Source organism: Apium graveolens, chromosome 11 (genome assembly GCF_009905375.1).
Source record: "Apium graveolens cultivar Ventura chromosome 11, ASM990537v1, whole genome shotgun sequence".
In the NCBI taxonomy this organism is placed as follows: Eukaryota; Viridiplantae; Streptophyta; class Magnoliopsida; order Apiales; family Apiaceae; genus Apium; species Apium graveolens.
In genome coordinates this window covers 165,961,877-165,969,112 of record NC_133657.1, presented here as the reverse complement: position 1 = coordinate 165,969,112, position 7,236 = coordinate 165,961,877, and the positions used below count along the sequence as shown (strand labels likewise).

The 7,236-nt window shown below is 30.7% G+C and overlaps 1 long non-coding RNA gene across 1 annotated transcript; it reads left to right on the top strand.

Moving 5' to 3' along the window:
• The first annotated feature begins 4,825 nt into the window (after positions 1 to 4,825).
• On the top strand, positions 4,826 to 6,894 carry LOC141698549 (uncharacterized). The gene is made up of 4 exons (XR_012565153.1): positions 4,826 to 4,939; positions 5,592 to 5,710; positions 6,256 to 6,331; positions 6,571 to 6,894. It is a non-coding gene; the product is annotated as an uncharacterized LOC141698549 (long non-coding RNA).
• The last annotated feature ends 342 nt before the right edge of the window (positions 6,895 to 7,236 follow it).

Sequence of the window (7,236 nt, the reverse complement as noted above, 5' to 3'; positions counted from 1 at the left end):
AACTTGTTCTCCCTAACTTCCTCTGTGCCTTCATTAATCACCTCAATAGTTTTCCACATGTGTTTAGAATTTTTACAGTTCATCACATGTCTGTTCATCAAGGGATCAAGGGAATCAATTAATATTAATTGAAGGCTGACATCCAAGGAGGCTTCTTCCTTTTCAGCAGGAGTAAAATCTTCAGGCTCTTTTGGATAGGTTCTAGCTTTGGTAATCACAACATCATCTTCTATCACCTCTGGTTCAATAACCATCGGAGTTTTTGGACCCTTCTTTAACAAGTTAAGATATTTGGGATTTGCAACTTGTAAAAATAATAGCATCTTCTTCTTCCACATGATGTAATTTTCTTTATCAAATAGTGGAATTTTAACGGTTCCAACTTTTTGTGAAGTCATTATGAATTTTTGAATAAATAAAAATTCAAGGAGTTGAAAAATCACAAAAGTCTAGGATCTTGATTTGTTCGTTAATCAGAAGGCTCTGATACCAATTGTTAGGTCCCAATATGTTTGTAGAAGCGGGGGTTGAATACAAACAGTACCGAATAATCGAATTAAATGTGGAATAAAAAATGTGAAACAAAATTCAAGTTAAATAAAAATATTATTAAACTTGAAAGGTGTTACAACAACTGTATCGATTACAAGGAATTAATCTCAAATTAATTATCACAAATCTAGATTAAATTTGACATGAACTTTTTCTATTTTTGCAATAAAAAGATTCAAATGCTAAACAAGATTTGAGATTAAGTTCTAGGGATTTTGATCCGCTAGATTGTTACACAAGAGCAAGATAAAGATTTCTAGTGGATTGGATTTAATTTTACAATCTAGAAATTTAATCTTGAAGTATGCAGATGAAAAGATGAAATATTGCTTCTTGTTTTTCTTTTCTGCTTTGTTCTTGACTTCTGTGTTGTGGATGATTGTTGAATGTGTTCTGCTTCTTTTAATTAAACAGCCGAATAGAATGAACTGCAATGACAATCGGTGAGACAATCCAATTGTACTAGCAAGACAATCTGTTGAACTGGAGAGACTTTCGGTATGATAATTGTTTGTACTAGCAAGACAATCTGATTGAACTAGCAAGACAATTCTCTTCCAGTGTAACTTTCGGCAAGACAATTGTTTGTACTAGCATGACTTTCGGTATGACTATTGATTGTCATACCGATTGTCATACTAGTACAATCAGTTTGACTTGCTGAATTTAAATGAATTTTAATCCAATTTTAATTCTGAAAATTCCTAAAATTAATTCAGAATTAATTAATCAATTAATTCAATTAATAAATAAATTATTCTTCGCAGATATAAATTATTTTCTTAATTAAATTAGATGACTTAATTAATTAATAGAGAATTAATTCTAGTCTTCAACAGCACCCGTCCTTCTGCAAATCTTCTGAAAATCACTGAAAATTATGAATCAATTCCACCACTTCAATGTTGACACTCGATGTACTGTCTGGTTCATGAGTGACTAACTTCCGTGACATTTCTTCATGTCTTGACTTTGATACTTTGATTTTCTTCAGATTAAATCCTTGTAATTAATTGATACTCTGATGAGATCTCTGTCACTTGATTGAATCCATGATCTTGATTTATATCACTAAGGCTTGATCAATTTCTTGAACTTCTTCCAGTGAATTAACTCCTCAAGTCTGTAGATGAACCTTGTTTCTGAATCCTCTGACAGAGGTTACTTTGCGAGATCTCTCTGACGGTAGATCCACTATTTACTTATTACATTCTTATTTGAGTTGAGTTGAATCCTCGAATATACAAATAGGCTATGACATATGCCTTACATTATTCATGAATTCTGTGCCATTATCACTTCTCAATCTTTTAACACAATTCTGATTCTCGACATGCTTTTCAACCTTCTTTATGTGTTCAATGATGTTGTGTGGAGTTTCATCCTTTGAATGCATAAATTCCACCCAAGTGTATCTTGAGTAGTCATCCACTATCACCGGTCTTGCTCTTAACTGGTCCAAACAGGTCCATGTTAATAAGCTGCACTGATGCACTTATTAAATTCACAGTCTCGATCTTGTGACTGGACCTCTTCATTTTTCCTTTTTGACAATCTTCACAAACTTCATCTTGAGCAAATTCTAGATTTGGCATGTTTCTCACTAATTCTTTTTTACCAAGTTATTGATTAATTTGTAATTCAGGTGAGAGAGTTTCTTGTGCCACAACTTGATTTGCTCAATGGATGCCTTGGTATAGAAACAACATATTCCATCTTATTTGCTGAATTTAGGTCTGCAACAAACAAGCTTCCTTTTCATGCTCCTTTCAGATCAACTTCACCATTTTTCTTGCTAGTGATTGAGCAGTCTTCTTTTTCAAATATTATCTTGAAACCTTTGTCTGTAAACTGACTAACACTTAGAAGATTTACTTCAAGACCATCAACTAGTGCTACATCTTCAATGATAATATTTCCAGAAATTAACTTGCCATATCCCATTGTGAATCCTTTGTTGTTGTCTCCAAAAGTCACCAATGGCCCAGCCCATCTCCTCAAACTCTGATAGCATAGCTTTATCACCTGTCATATTCCTGAAACCACTACAAGAAAAATAGCTTCAGACAACACTAATTAGAAAACAGTTGATAAAAGAACCGTTGTCCCAAAATGACAGACAACAGTTTTATTTTTCCCTTCCTACAACCATTGTCTAATCCAAGGTTCATACAACGGTTTTGTGAACCGTTGTAAAAAAAATCACAAAAAGGTGGAGTTTGCACAACAGTTTTTTAAAACTATTGTCTTGATATGATTCACACAATATGATGAGTAACCGTTGTAAAATGATAGAAAATGGTTTTTCAAATTTGTTGTTAATCCATCTCTATAACAATGGTTTAAAAACCGTCGTCTTGTAAATGTAAAAAGACAACAATTTATGAAGCTGTTGTCTAAGCGATCCCGAGACAACGGTTAATTTAGAAGTCTTTTTGTTGGATATTTACCTTTCAGACAAGTGTTTATGAAAAGTTTGGTCTTATTATACATCAAACAACTGTTCTTAAATAAGGTTCAGACGACAGTTCTAACAAGACAATAATCGTTGTCTATTTATAGAAAAACGTAGCACCATCTGATTGGTGGAAAATATTTCACCCGGATCGCTTAATTGGCAAAATCTCACCCATTGATTGACTTCACCTAGATCACTTAGTTGGCAAAATAAGAGCCCTTGATTTTCTGAAGGTGTCACACAAAAAAACTGTTTTGTGATATCAAAATCTTAAATTTTAAAAATAATTTTTTATACGATCCAACCGTACGGATGTTAAAGTATATAGATTTTGTTCATAAGAAAAAATTTTAAAAAAAATTCAAACTAATATTTAGTGACTTTATAAGGAAAATTCGGTAAAAGTACTACTACTCTAAACGAGATTCTTTCCCAAATAAAAAAATAATTTATTAGAATTATTTTTAGAGGATCCAACTGTATCGATTTTTAATTATATTAATTTTAGTCATGTGAAAAAATTACAAAAAAAATAAAACTTATCTTGCATGACTTTATAAGGAAAATCCGGTAAAAGTACTATTCCCTATAATGAGATTCGTTCCTGATCAACAAAATAAAATTTTTAAATAATTTTTTGAATGATCTAACCGTACGGATGTTAAAGTATATATATTTTAGTCATATGAAAAAATTATAAAAAAAATTAAACTTATCTTGCATGACTTTATAAGGAAAATTCGGTAAAAGTACTATATTACCCTCAACGAGATTGTTTCCTGAATAACAAAAATATTTTTAAAATTATATTTAAGACGATCCAACCGTACGGATGTTAAAGTATATATATTTTAGTCATATGAAAAAATTATAAAAAAAATTAAACTTACCTTGCATGACTTTATAAGCAAATTTCGGTAAAAGTAGTATTCCCTATAATGAGATTCGTTCTCGATCAACAAAATATTTTTTTAAATGATTTTTTGAACAATCCAACCGTACAGATGTTAAAGTATATAGATTTTAGTCATATGCAAAAATTATAAAAAAAAATCAAACTTATCTTGAATGATTTTATAAGGAAAATTCGATAAAATGACTAATATTTACATGAGACTCATTTGCGATTGTCTGAAAATTAATCAAACAACGGGTTTTAAGACATAATCCATCGTTTGATTACAGACGACAGTTTATTCTCACTTAATCGTTGTAGAACAGAAACTCATACAACGTCTTATAAATCATTTGTTCTAAACTGTTGTAAAATTACTACAAATACAACAGTTTTGTATTATTTTTATGAAACCATTGTCTATCACAAATTAGTATTTAACGCAGTTTAAGACCTGTTATTTCAGAACTAATGATCTTTAAATGTTTATATAAATAATTATATTTAATTTTTTTAAAAGCAAATAAAAAATTACATAAATGAACATATATTTTTAGGACAAATGTCACTCAGGTTGCAGGAGATGCTACACTACCCCACCATTATTGTTAGCGTAGACTAATAATAATTTTTTTCTAATTTTTAAATAAAATAAAAAAGAATTAATTATTTAATTTTAAAAATAATTAATTTTAATAAAATTATTGAAGGCAGTTCTAGAAAGAGTAAGATACCACCAAATAAATAAATTATTTACATTTATAAGTACTCAAATATTTAAATAAATTTAAAATAAAAAGTTTTAAAATTAAATTAATATGTAGTATTTTTAAAATTGAATCATAACAAAACAAAAAACACTAACTGTAGCCCATTTCTCGGTGGCAGATGAAATATACACTGGCCCATTTCTGAAGAGTGAATTATACACGAGCCCATTTCTCACTTTCTCTCTCCCACTTCACTCGCCCATCTCTCCATCTAAATTAGGGTTCTCTGGCTAGTTTTACTCTCTAACTACGGTTTCAAACTAGGTTTGGATTCTTTCTATGTCTGTCGCTATGTCTCTTTCTCTATCTCCGTCTATCTCTCTTTATCTCTTTCTCACTCTCCTTCTCTTTGTCTCTCTCTGTTATTGGGGATGCCAATGCGATTGAATGGTAGTTTCCTAGGAGTTTGAGACTGGTGGATGGGAATAATTAGAAAGGGTTTATAATTTTTCCTTCTTATGATTTATAATTTGTGAAGTGTTTAGTTTCTGTTGTTTTATTTTATCACGTGTCTATGTGTTTGTGGGTGTTTTTTTATGTTTTTGGGTCTCAGATCTGTTTGTTAAATCTTTGTGCTCTTTTGGGGGATTTTTGATGTGTGGTTTAGAACAAACCACACATGAGCTATTGCTTATTTTATGCTAATTTGGGTTTGTTTTTGTTAGGCAACATAGCTGTAATAATCACTTAACTCTATAGCCTATTATTTTGCTGGATCCAAGTTTGGTTCGGGTTTTGATAGGTTGTTGTGCATTAGATGCGTTGGTTTGTAATTAATTTAAATCGGGTTTTGTTGTGCATCAGCTACGTTAGTTTTGTAATTAATACAATCATCCGCAATGGCAATTAGTCATTTTTCCTTGGTTGAGTTTTATTTCCTTTATTAATCTTTACTGTGTTTGAATTTGGATGATAGGTTGTGGTGGATTTCACTGCTTCATGGTGTGGACCTTGCCATTTTATTACCCCAGTAAGAATTTGCTAAGAAATATGCCTTATATCATCTTTCTTAAGGTCAATGTTAATGAGTTTGAGGTAAACTATAATTTCAGTTTCGAAATTTATTATTGGAGTAGTGGTTTAGTTGTTATTTTCAAGTTTAGAATTTTATCGGTATGGGTTACTAACTGGAGATGTAAACTCTCAATTATCAGAATTATTAAGATATCTTATATTAAAAAATTGCCTACATTACAACCCAAACCTATGGAGATGCTAAAACCTATAGAGATACAAGTCTGCCAAGTATAACTGACTACTAAAACCTATGGAGATACAGGTTTGAATATGTATGTCTCCATAATAAAGGCCAAGATGGAGTTTTGCCAATTTAACATAGTAATCATTTTTAAGAGAAGGAGTTGAATGGTGTAAGGTTTCAAATAAGGAAACTTGTTCACTTTGCATGTTTTACTAACTCCATAACCGCAGAAGAAGAAAAACTGAAAAAAGTGGGAGTTGAAAAGATAATATTACTTGTCTTTAAGAATTTCCTGTAATATTTACTTGAGTTTTCTTGAAATGCTCTTTAATTTTTGTTGATACTTAGAGATTTTGTGGGATTTTATGATTTTCTGCAGGTTTTTATACAGCTAAACATGCAGCAACATTGGAAATATTTCCTTCATGGCATATGAAACTTCAATAAACTCTAGGGTTAGTTTAAATCTTCATTACTCTTATCTTTGACCTTTATTTTTTTCTTTTTAACTTGTATGTGGGCTTTTTTTCTCTTCATGTAAAGAACTTTGAACTCAAAATTGTATCAAGGACCAGAATATAAGTAGTACTTCTCATAATGATTTCTTATATATTATCTCTTTTTATGTTACCAGCTTTGAATTTATATTCATTTTACTTTGATTGAAAATCGTACTTTTATGGAATTTGTACAGGTACCCTTTTGGAATCATTTTATTCTTGGGTTGGATGGTTTGTTTTATATACAGGGGAGTTCAAGGTCAGGAGGAGAGAGTACTGATTCCGGATCAGCAGTTAGCACCTGGATGTGTGACAACCATTGAACCATTTTCCACCATTACTCAAAAAAATTCTCAGCCTATGGGAGGTGTGCACATCAGATGCCACATTTTTAGTAAAAATAATGTCATGGCATTGTAGTGAAAATAATTTCCTATGATAAGATGAAGGCGGTACTTTGTATTTAACTTTGCAATTTGTATTACTGTATTGTACATATTTGAATGGTTGGGTTTTGATTTTGCAATTTGTATTTGCAACTGATTTATATAGAATGAAAATAATATTTGCTAAAATTATATAATTTGACAAACTAGTTCACAATAATTTGAGGTTCACAAACTATTGTTTGTTAGAAATTTAAATGAGTGTAATCTGTTAGTTCCATTGTGTAATCCATTGTGGTAAGTCGTTTCAGACAACATGTCATGTTTTAGAAACTGTTGACTATAGGAAATAAGGACAACACTTCTTTTTAAAAAAACCGTTGTGTGAAAGATATCAGTCTTGGTATGCATCTAACAAACGCTTGAGTAATATAATATTTTAAAACAGTTCATTTTAAGAAACTGTTGACTATA